Source organism: Sitophilus oryzae, unplaced genomic scaffold, assembly GCF_002938485.1.
Source record: "Sitophilus oryzae breed Bouriz unplaced genomic scaffold, Soryzae_2.0 scaffold_1389_pilon_pilon, whole genome shotgun sequence".
Taxonomy (NCBI): Eukaryota; Metazoa; Arthropoda; class Insecta; order Coleoptera; family Curculionidae; genus Sitophilus; species Sitophilus oryzae.
Window position 1 is genome coordinate 3,185,978 of NW_022146047.1, and position 11,465 is coordinate 3,197,442.

Here is an 11,465-nt window from a genome sequence, read left to right on the forward strand (position 1 = left end):
TAAAATCAGGATACGAGTATATCAATCTAATGATAAAATCACACAATCATATTAATTATTCTCAATAATATTTTTTTAATAATGTTATAATCATTTGAAATGTTATTTATTTTTACTATTTTAGAAATGATATACCTATGTTCACCACATACGACACGGAGTATTGTAGCTAAACGATTATATTTTTACAAATTTCAAGTTTTGGGTTCGATGAAGGACTATTAGAGGTACAATTTAAAAATAATTTGACAAGATACAGAGTGTCTCAAATAAGTAAAAAATATCAAAGTTGTATTTTTTTAAATGGAACACCCTGTATGAAAGATTCAAAAAATCAATTAAATATAAGTTTGCTTTTCCTTCTACATACATTTAACGTTATACTTTCCTTTTGTATTTTTGAATAAGAAATATAAAATAATGTTTATACTGTACCTATATATTTTGTATTATTTCAGACATTCAACTCTAAGATTTTTTTTAGAAATTCGACTCGGAGGTCAGAGTAATTCCTTATTTAATGAGCAGCCGAAAAGATCAGTAAGTTCTCATTACTTGACAGTATTTTTTATATTTTTGAAACAAGTAAGTGATAAATTTCTAATTTTTATTTGTTTTTTTTTAATTTGCTTGACAAATTCGATTTTAATATTTTGATTTGAACGAGAAAGCGGTAGTAATGGCCCTTCAAGTCCCTTATGTGTTGTTAAGAAGGTGAGTTTTGTTGATGTAAATAATAACTACTGTTTAAATATTCATAATTAATTTATTTTTGTTTCCTACAATACTTTGATTAAAAGAAAATATACAATAGTGGGCAACGCTGTGCCGGTCAAGCTTAATCATGTGACTAAAAGTTTATTTGGTATGAACTGTATACACAGATACAACGCGCATATACCAGTTATCACTCTATTATACAGGGTGGGTAGTAAATAAGAGCAAATATTTTCAGAGCTGGTAGATCTCAATAAAAGAAACATATTTTCTCTTTACCGTTTTTCAAATAAGTCCAAAATAACCGAGCTATTTTATTTTGAAAATTTCCAAAAAAAATATTTTTTGCTTAAATTTTGAGAACTACTGTACCCTTTCTGGGTTTTCTTTCTTGCAAATTTAATCTATTATAAATTTATGTTGCCATATCATGAAGAAATTATAGTTTTAACTAAAAACTAGAAAAAAAATTCAAAAAATTCCAAATTTTCAATTTTTTTGCGGAAAAAAACTCATAATCGTGATTCTGGGATCGAAATATACCACCCCTAGACTCGCCCTGTATATTACATAATATTCTTTTTCTATATATTTATTTCTTCTAATATACCGGATGCGTCTCAAAAATGGCTCATCCTTATAACTTTTTTATTTTTTCAGATAAAAAAAACAGATTTGGCATATTAGTACTTATATGATATAAATTATAGGATTGATTGACGTATTCAATTGTTTTTGGTCACTTCCTGTTTCACCGGAGATGACTACAATTTTTGATTTGTAAATAGCACCCTCGGTATTTGTTGTTCTACTGGATAGAATGTGACATTCTGAATAGAATGACATATCATATGTCAATTTTTGACATTTTCGCTTAATAAAAAATCGTATTTTAAATTTGAATCTAGAGTGCTATCGCTTTGTTAAAAACACTAATTCTTAATCAAGGAGCCTTGGAAAAATAGATTTTATCGTCTAATGTTTTTAGTGTCTTGACCTGGCCGGTTAAAAGATGCCCAAGTCGTATTTTTAATCATATCTCAATTTTTTTCAAATGGAACGAGGATGACTCATTAGCATATTTGGAAAAAAATTTTTTTGTCCGAATAATTTCATACCACACACTTGGTATTTCGAGTCAAATTTTCGTTATGAACCGCATGTTATAATTTCAAATAAACCATATGCGAAAATGTCAAAAGCTGACATATGATATGTCATTCTATTCAGAGTGATATTTTCTATCGAATAAAGTTAAAAAAACCGAAGGTGCCATTTAAAAATCAAAAGTTGTAGTCACTTCCCGTGAAACAGGAAGTAACCAGAAACAATTGAATACCGCCAATCAATCCTAATTTATGTCATATACTAACATACCAAATCGCGTTTATTAAATAAAAAAATAAAAAAGTTATAGTTGTGAGCCACTTTTGAGACGCACCCGGTACAGTATATATTCTTTAAACTGTGCTACTATTAGATAGGTAGAATTGTTTGTTTATGATTTATGACTTCTCAGAAATCATAAACAAAAAATTGATGAATGAATTAACTTCTCAGAATTAAAAATAATTTTTCACTTTTAATTCGATCTGTTATACAAATTTTACAATGTTAGTTACAATCAGGAGTCATCCTCATGTCCTCATGTAATATAGTTATTTATTTTAAGAACTACGACTATGTTTTCTTCTGTATATGCCAAGCGCCTTTTTTAGTTTTAGCGGTTTTAGTTTTCTCTAGTGAAATACAAACGAACCCATGACTGCTCTATTGATGAAAAGCTGCCGTATTGCAAAAGATAATATAGTTTTTTAAATAATGATATATTAATAACCAAAGAACGTTATAATTTTACATAATAATGTTGCATTGCATAAGTTCTTTTCATTCTACTGCTCTGGAAAAAGCAAAAAAGGAACTTAAACCACCCTACCCTTATATAATCACTGTCACTATATAATATCTATTACCGTTACTTTCCATATCTCGCCCACCTTCGAACCTACGTACAATACCGATTCGTGCAACATCCCCAAATGAAAAACCGATAATACCCACTACTACCCACCCATATCCGTTCGTTCGTTCGCTCCCGATGTCGACCGAAAAGAAAGAAGGAAAATAAAAAACGCCGCGTGCCGCTGCTATCATCATGACCGGAGGACAAGGTCGCGGACCGCAGGAAGCGCCCCCACCCCGCCGCGGCCCTTCCTGCCGCCCTCCCGTTGAGTCGTTGCTATGGCGACGGCGCCGATGCTGACGTCCGCCGGTGGCGGATGCTGGTGCCGCCACCGGCCGGCCACCGCCCCTTCCCGACGAACTTCACCTTTGGGTAAAGGGCACAGGGTCGTGACACCGGTACACGCGTAACTCTGGAATAGCGCGTCATCGACTATTGTGATGCATTTTTTAATGAAATTATGATATTTTTAAAAGACTAGATCATCTTTTCTAGGAAACCTTAAACGCAAATTCTAAAATATGAGTTCTATCAGTCGTGACATATGGACTAGAAATACTATGTGGATGAACTTGGGGAGGATCGGCCTCCACATTGTCAAACATTGTGCGCTTCTGCTCTAAGCTTTGTTTTTTCAACTGCTCAATATTGCACTATAGACTGGCTAAACTAGTTCACAGGGATAAAAAATAGGTACCCAGTTAAATAACTCAATGAAAATGATTATAATGTCATCAAACTGGTTACCAGTCCTGAACTACATTCCTCGTCCTCAAATGCGACGAAAAGATGCTCTTTAGAAAGAGTATAAAGAGATCATGGACAACATAAATCTACCAATCCATAAAGATATCGAAGCCAAACCTACAAAAAACCGCAAAGATGTCCGTAGAGGACATGTCGACATTACCAATGCAATGGACCAAAAAAACAGTAACATGCTGTGCGTTATCCAAAAGCCCTGGTTCCAACTTACAACGCAAAACATGTTTCTTGCTTAACAGGATTAAGACACAACATAGCAGGTGCGCATACTCTTTATACAAATGGGTACATTACATCCCCACTTTACGATTGTGTAGAAAACCAAACCATCAGACATATCACGAAAAAATAAATTATTAAAGTTTGTTTTATGTGTATGTTTTATATTGTTTATATTGCTTCTTGTACTTTTTAAAGGCTATTGTTTTATGTTATTTATATTTTTTTTATACATTACATACTTTTATGAATAAATTTATATATGTCCAATGGCTTCACGATAAATAAATAACATGGACTAGAGACTGTACTCTAATGAAGAAAACTGCGGAAAATTTCAAAGATCAATGGAATTTATCCATAGTAGGGAAGAAGAGTTACGCAGAAGAACAAAAGTAACGGACGTTGTGAAAAGAGTGACAAAGTTGAAATAGATGGGCCACAGATACATCATTAGACAGAGACAATCAAGGTGATTCCAGAGATTATAATAACAAAAAAGGAAAAAAAGTAAAACAGGAAGGAAGATCTCACATGAGATGGCTAGATAACATCCAACTAGTAGCAGGGAATAATTAGGTTACAGACTTCTCAAGATATATAACAACATAGAAGATACTTGAAGTGAACATTTAGGAATGGATGGATATATCTGCACATGGCTTTGTATGTCAATCCCCATCAAATTTGAATGCTTATTGTCAGGGGCGGATACAGGAATTTATTTTAGGGGGGGCAAATAAAAAGTAATGCAGAATATGCTTTTTAGAGCGCCATTTTTAATCTAAATGCTTAATATTTAAAGTATCCGCCACAGCCTATTGTGGATGCAATGTTCTGTTAATAGAACCACTACAGATTTCATGTCTCTATGAACTATCAACTGTTTTACCTGTCTCTATTCTAGTTAACTTTTCCATCATTCTAGATATTTGTTTTTGTTAAACTATAACGGTGTAACCTATCCACGAACCTATATAGGGACCGGCAAACCACAGGGTGTTAGGAGACATTTTCAGTGGGCGTCAAATTCAATCTAAATTCGTAAACTAATCGGTGAAGGAGAGACAATCCAAAAGGAATGGCAGCATTATAATAGTAGCACTTGTATGTGTATGGATACTAGCTATTTAGCTACTACTAGTAGCCATGGAGCTCGCCTTTTACGTCCTCCCCCAACAGGAGAAGAAACAACATTTAGGAAAGAAATTGGCGCTGCAACTCAGGAGTGTTTCGCAAATCTGTTGCAGTATAATCCAAGCTTCGCTAAGAACAAACTCTCTTTGATTTATAATAAAACGAGTAGTCCTGTAGTACATCATGAAAGAGGGAAATCCTCACTTAAATCCTCTATAGAGTCGTGAGTAGTGTTAATACTTATTCGTTGTGTTCGTAATGTCCTGTTATATTTCCAGTTACAGTTCAAAAACTGCTTCAGTAAATTGCTAAATATATCATTGTCACTTTAGCTCATTTACAATACATGTTTTATGTCAGTATTGCTTGATTTTTTGCATGATATTATTCTTGATTTTACTTGACGCGATTTACATTATTATATTCTTTATTTATTGGAATAATAAGAATACATTTTAGAAAAATGGATAAGCTCCAAGAAAATCATAACACTGGGATACCAATGGAATCAATGAATATAGTACAATATAACTTTAACAGCTTTAATGATGACAGTACTGTGTTTTTGTATCAAAGACGACTCGATAGTAAGCTCTTGGATCCTGAGGAATGCACATTTAATGAAATCTACGAGAACATTAAAAGTAGTCTAATTGCCGCTACCAAAGAGGCAATAGGAACAAAAGAATACTCTACCAACAAGAAATACTGGTGGAACGATGAGATGGAGTCTTATGTCCAAGAAAAAAAAACAAAAATATCTGAAATGGCTATCTACTAAAACAGAACGCGATCTTGAAGAATACAAGAATTCAAAAAGGCAAATAAGGACACATATTAACAGAGCTAAGAACAAAGCATGGGATATAAAGTGTGAGCAAATTAATAACTACATAGGTGGAAGAAAATGCTCAGAAATATGGAAATTTATTTCAAATGTTAAGAACCCAGGAAAAAACAAGGCTAATATACACTTAATTAAACCTGAACAATGGTTCGAACATTATAGGGGGCTCTTTCAGGAATCTAGACAAGAGTACTTAATTGATTCACCAAGAAATATCGACGTACAGGGAGAAGTAGTTGAAATATCGGAAGAAACAATAAGAATGGCTGCCAAGAACTTAAAATCAGGCAAAGCAAGCGGCCCAGAAGGAATATACTCCGAAATGTTGAAAAATGGTACGCAAAAACTATTTAGAAGCTTGGCATTAATTTTCAATATTTGCTTAAACGGACATCCCGTTCCAGAAGACTGGAAGCTGGCCTATATATCTTCGATCCATAAAAAAGGCAATAAGCTGGACTGCAGTAACTACCGTGGTATATCAGTGACGAGCACAATGAGCAGGTTATATGGTAGAATTTGACGTGATCTCATAGAAGAAGATAGACAAAAGGAGGAAGAAGAACAGAATGGTTTTAGAGCAGGAAGGTCGTGTACAGATAACGTGTTCTGTTTAAAACAAGTTATAGAAAAAAGATCGGCAAGAAACTTGGACACACGTATAACATTTGTTGACTTACGGAAAGCGTACGACACTGTCCCAATATCAAGACTATGGAGAAGGGTACTAGAACAATCTACGATCAACCATACTTATATAACAGCTCTTAAGGAACTATATAAGGACGCAAAATCAAAAATAAAGGTAGGAAAAGAGCTTACAGAAACATTTATAACCGACAAAGGCTTGCGTCAAGGTTGTTGCATCTCCCCTACTCTCTTTAAAATATACGTTGCAGTCGCTTTAAAAAATTGGAAAAGATAAATCCGTGATATGGGCATAGAGATTGAAAATGAATGTTTGTTCACACTTCAATTCGCAGACGATCAAATAATAGTTGCCAATGACAAAGATAATATGCAATATATGCTAAGAAAACTTATTGAAGAATACGGAGAATGGGGCTTGACAGTTAACATAGCCAAAACAAATATCTATGTATAGGCGCACAAGAAGGAAACTTGAACTTGGACAACGGTCACGAAATTAAGCAGTGTCAAGAGTATGAGTACCTGGGAATTATATTTGATAACACTGGAACTGACGGCAGAGAAATAGAGAAAAGGATTATCAACGCGAAAAAAATAATCGGATGTCTAAATGGAATCTTATGGAGCAAATCAATAACACAGCGAAGAAAATTCAATATATATGAAACCATAATAAAGAGCAACCTCCTGTATGGAGCAGAAACATGGAGAATAACTGAGAGATACAAGAAGGGGATAGAGGCCGTAGAAATGGATGTCATTCGAAGATCAATGGGAATTTCAAGACAACAACGAATAAGAAATAATACCATAAAACAACAAATGGGTATAGAAGATACGATAACACAGGATATAGAGAAAAAGCAGCTGATCTGGTATCGGACATGTAGAGCGAATGAAGGACACTAGATGGCCCAAGAAAATAATCAATTGGCAACCAAAGGGCAGAAGAAAACAGGGAAGACCAAAACTGGAATGGCAAAAAAGCGTACACAAAGCGATGAGTGAAAGAAACCTGTCAACAGAGGATTGTACGAATAGAACAGGCTGGAAATTGGGTATCGGACAACGTAGAAAAACGTTCTAAACCGACTAATATATATATATTTATTGGAACCAAGAGGTGACTACAAATACAACAATAAAAAGAAAAACAGAGGTGCTTAAATAGGCACCATTAACTAAGGGTGACTAAGGATAGAATAATTGTAATGAAAAGTCCTAAACTTTGTCGCATCACTTTAACTATTGTCCTTGTCATGTCACCTCATCGCCAGTTCAACGACATGAAAGACATTGACATTGAGAACAACGATAAGAACTTATCGTTAACCGACGAAACAAAAATACCGCGATACCATTCTATTTATATAGATTTTTAAATTCCTTCAAGTGAACGTTCGTTCATAAATGCCACTTACAGCAAACACAATGACAATTGAAAATTACTTTTTTATTTATCGTTTCGATGATAACAATAATATACATGGTCGGTGCTTATTATACATACGCAGTTCAATTGTTATTTATCTTAGGAATATGGATTTAAAGACAAGATTTATGCCAACTTACTTACAGCGTAAAGTCCTAACGCTTTAACCACGCGGTCACCGAGGATTTGAAAGATTCTATGTAAAATTCTTACTTAAAAAATAATGTTTAGTGAAAGTACTTTTTTATTTATAAACATTTTTACATTTATTTAATTCTGTTTTTAGTATTTGTTCTTATAGGGGCAACTTACATTATCTGTGTAAATTTCAACTGTCTAGCTATAACGGTTCATAAGATCACCGAATAAATATAACTATATTAATGTTCGGTGATAAGATAGACATTTGTGACAGACGGACGGACGGACGGACAGCGAAGTCTTAGTAATAGGGTTCCCGTTTTTACTCTTTGGGTACGGAACCTCTTAGTAATAGGGTTCCCGTTTTTACTCTTTGGGTACGGAACCCTAAAAAGAACAATAAAAGTTCCTTATCTTATTTCAGATGAAATCTTAATAAGCCTTGTTTGGTATCAATGTTCTAAACTTTTTAAAGGATGCATTAAAATAAAGCAAATGCGACTACACAAATTCTTGTTTTTAGTCATGAAAGATAAAAGTCGTGTTCGGTTTTTTACGGTCGTAAGTTTAGAAAAAAAGTTAAGAAATTTCTTCGAGTGTTTTAGACAGTTGGAGGATTCCCATTCCAGGTTCCGACATTTACATTAAACGACTGCAGAGAGTAATTTTTTGTCGTCATTCTTATTTCTGGTTTATTCAAAACAGATCTCTAATGAAAAAAATGGCCTGTGTTTTTTTTAATCCCAGGATTAAACTCGTATCGTTCCCGGATATCGGGATTAAGTTCGGACAGATGTGACTAAGCTAATCTGGACTATTTTTAAAATGTGATGGGGTCTTCCAGGTTGCAAACCTTATTACTCTTTATATATTTTTTAGCAAGCTTGCTTATTACTTTTTTTAACAAGAGTATCCTAGAAAATATTAAACGTCAGTATAAAGCTTTCTTATTGGCATTGTGAATATTGACTATGTAACAAAATTGTAAATGTTAATTCATAAATATTAAATTTAGAAAACCTTGATCTCTTTCTCTGATACTATGAAATAAATCTAAATTACGTATTCATCTCTATCTATGTAACTTCGATGTACTTCGAAAAATCTAGAATGTCAGCTTAGGTTATGTACTGACATGCAATTTTATGCCATTTTTAGTTGCAAAAATGAAAAAAATATATTCTCATGAAGCCGATCGGCGGACTATTTGATTGCATATGTGCGAAGCCTTTGTAAGTTCATAACAATATATTTTTCTATTTGGAATTCTGCAACTAATAGGTATAATCGGTCGACTCAAAATTGACTGCGTTTAGCATCGGTGTTCCATTATTTCCAAAATTAACATTGGTTTTTTACTTTATACACGAATATTATATAAATGTAAAAAAAATAAAAAAATAATTCCGATACCGGGAATCGAACCCGAGCCTCCTGGGTGAAAGCCAGGTATCCTAGCCACTAGACCATATCGGATGCTGTGAGACCGAGTTGATTTCTCCGATATAAACGCTATCAACGAAAATATTTCATGGAAACTTTTAACAAGCACCTAGTAACCTACCTGTACCTAAGCACCTATTTCAGAGCCTACTTATATAATATGATCGAAAAAAAAAACGGCGATGACTATGAAATAAAAACTGCTGTCATATTTTATATGGGGCCATGGGCTATCGATGTTCATTATTTCTTAGCCAACTGGAGGCCGTTTCTTACCATCATCAGGTAGGTACGACTTTTGTCGTCTACTATTGTAACTGTAACTAATGTAACTGACCCTACTATACCTACTATTGACTACTACTACTATGATTATACCGTATGATCGAATAAAAACTGCGTCAACGATGGCTATGAAATGAAGATCGCTGTCATTTTATATGTAAAATTAAATGGGGAATGTCATTGCTGTTCATTTCCAAGCTAACTGGACGCCGTTTTTTTTCGATCATACGGTACCTACCATAAAAAATAAGTGTCCTAAAATAAAAATAATAAATATTAAACAATTATATCTACAATATAGTATCGATATTTTAATGATATATTTATGATAATATCTTATTTAGTTACGGAACGCGCGGGGACAACAAAGCAAATATTTTATTATATTATGACAATGTACGTACTATGTATAACAATGTAAATGTGGAAATTTGTTTAAAATATGTTATTAAATTAAATTAAATTTTAGACCTAAATTAGACTAAAAAAAAAACAAAAAAATTTTTTCCGGTACCGGGAATCGAACCCGAGCCTCCTGGGTGAGAGCCAGGTATCCTAGCCACTAGACCATACCGGAGTTGAATATAAAACTTTTTAACTTATATATAAGCTATAGAAAACCATTTAATTGAAGGAATTTTATTTTTTTAAACCTCTATGTGAAACAGGTATTTTTTTGTCAATAAATTCTCTCTTTTGTCAATAAAGTCTCCATTGAAATCTTACTAACTTTATCTCTAATCGCATTTAATATTTCCTCAAATGGTAATCGCATCTACCTATAGATTTGCCTAGATCTATCTTAGTGGCCAGTGGCGGACACAGTAATCTGTAAATTGTGTTAAATATTAGGCTTTTTTGTTAAAAATGGCGCCCTAAAAAGCATATTCTAGGTACATTACTTTTTATTTTGGACCCCCCCTAAAATAAATTCCTGTATCCGCCCCTGTTAGTGGCTAATGCTTAATTTTAATAATACCGATTTTATTATATTTAATAAATTTTCTGATACCGATTTTGATGAAATTTTATATGTACATAATATTCAGCAGGTCTGACAATAGGTTGTTATCTATTTAACACTTGTCAAAAATTAACCCTAATTATAGAAAGATTAAAAAAGAATAAAATGTTTTCAGATACACAAATCTATTTCCAAAAAATTATTTTTTCTCGAACTTTAAGCCACACTGTTTAAAAATCACTTTTACTCAATACATACAGGGTGTCAGAAATAAGTGCAAGTATTTTAACTGGCAGTACAGCACAACCCCAGAAACAGACCTATGAGGTTTTTTCGCGAAAAAAAAATTGAAATTTTTTGAAAAAAATTTTTGGATTTTTTTTTACTTTTTAGTTAAAAAAACATAATTTCTTGATAATATGGTAACGTAGGTATTAGATTAAAGATTAAAACAAGAAAGAAAATCCAGAAAAGATCCAGTTGTTGTAAAACATTATAGGAAAAAATCATTGTTTTTTGAAAATTTTCAAGGTAAAATAACTCCGTTATTATAGACTTATTTGAAAAACGATAAAGAGAAAATATGTTTCTTTTATCGAGATCTATCACCCCTTAAAATACTTGCACTTATTTCTGGGACACCCTGTATAAAAATAAATTACAACCTTTTTAAGGTCAACTGGCTGTAAGCGCCACTAAAAAAAGGCGCCGGGAGGCACGTATAGCCGCCCATACTAAAATATGTTAATATCTCGAAAACTGCGACTTTGACTGATTTTGATGTTATTACAAATTTTGTTGCAAATATTATTCCTAATCTTAATTTGAAAACCACGTTTCGCTAGCTACTTTAATTTTGGGGTTACGATTTTTTTTAAATTTTTAACCCCCTCTCATACCC

At 33.1% G+C, this 11,465-nt stretch overlaps 2 non-coding genes across 2 annotated transcripts; both read right to left on the bottom strand.

The window, feature by feature from the left end:
- Positions 1-9,276: 9,276 nt before the first annotated feature.
- On the bottom strand, positions 9,277-9,348 carry Trnae-uuc. The gene has a single exon. It is a non-coding gene; the product is annotated as a tRNA-Glu (tRNA).
- Positions 9,349-10,105: 757 nt separating this feature from the next.
- On the bottom strand, positions 10,106-10,177 carry Trnae-cuc. Its single transcript has one exon. It is a non-coding gene; the product is annotated as a tRNA-Glu (tRNA).
- Positions 10,178-11,465: the final 1,288 nt, after the last annotated feature.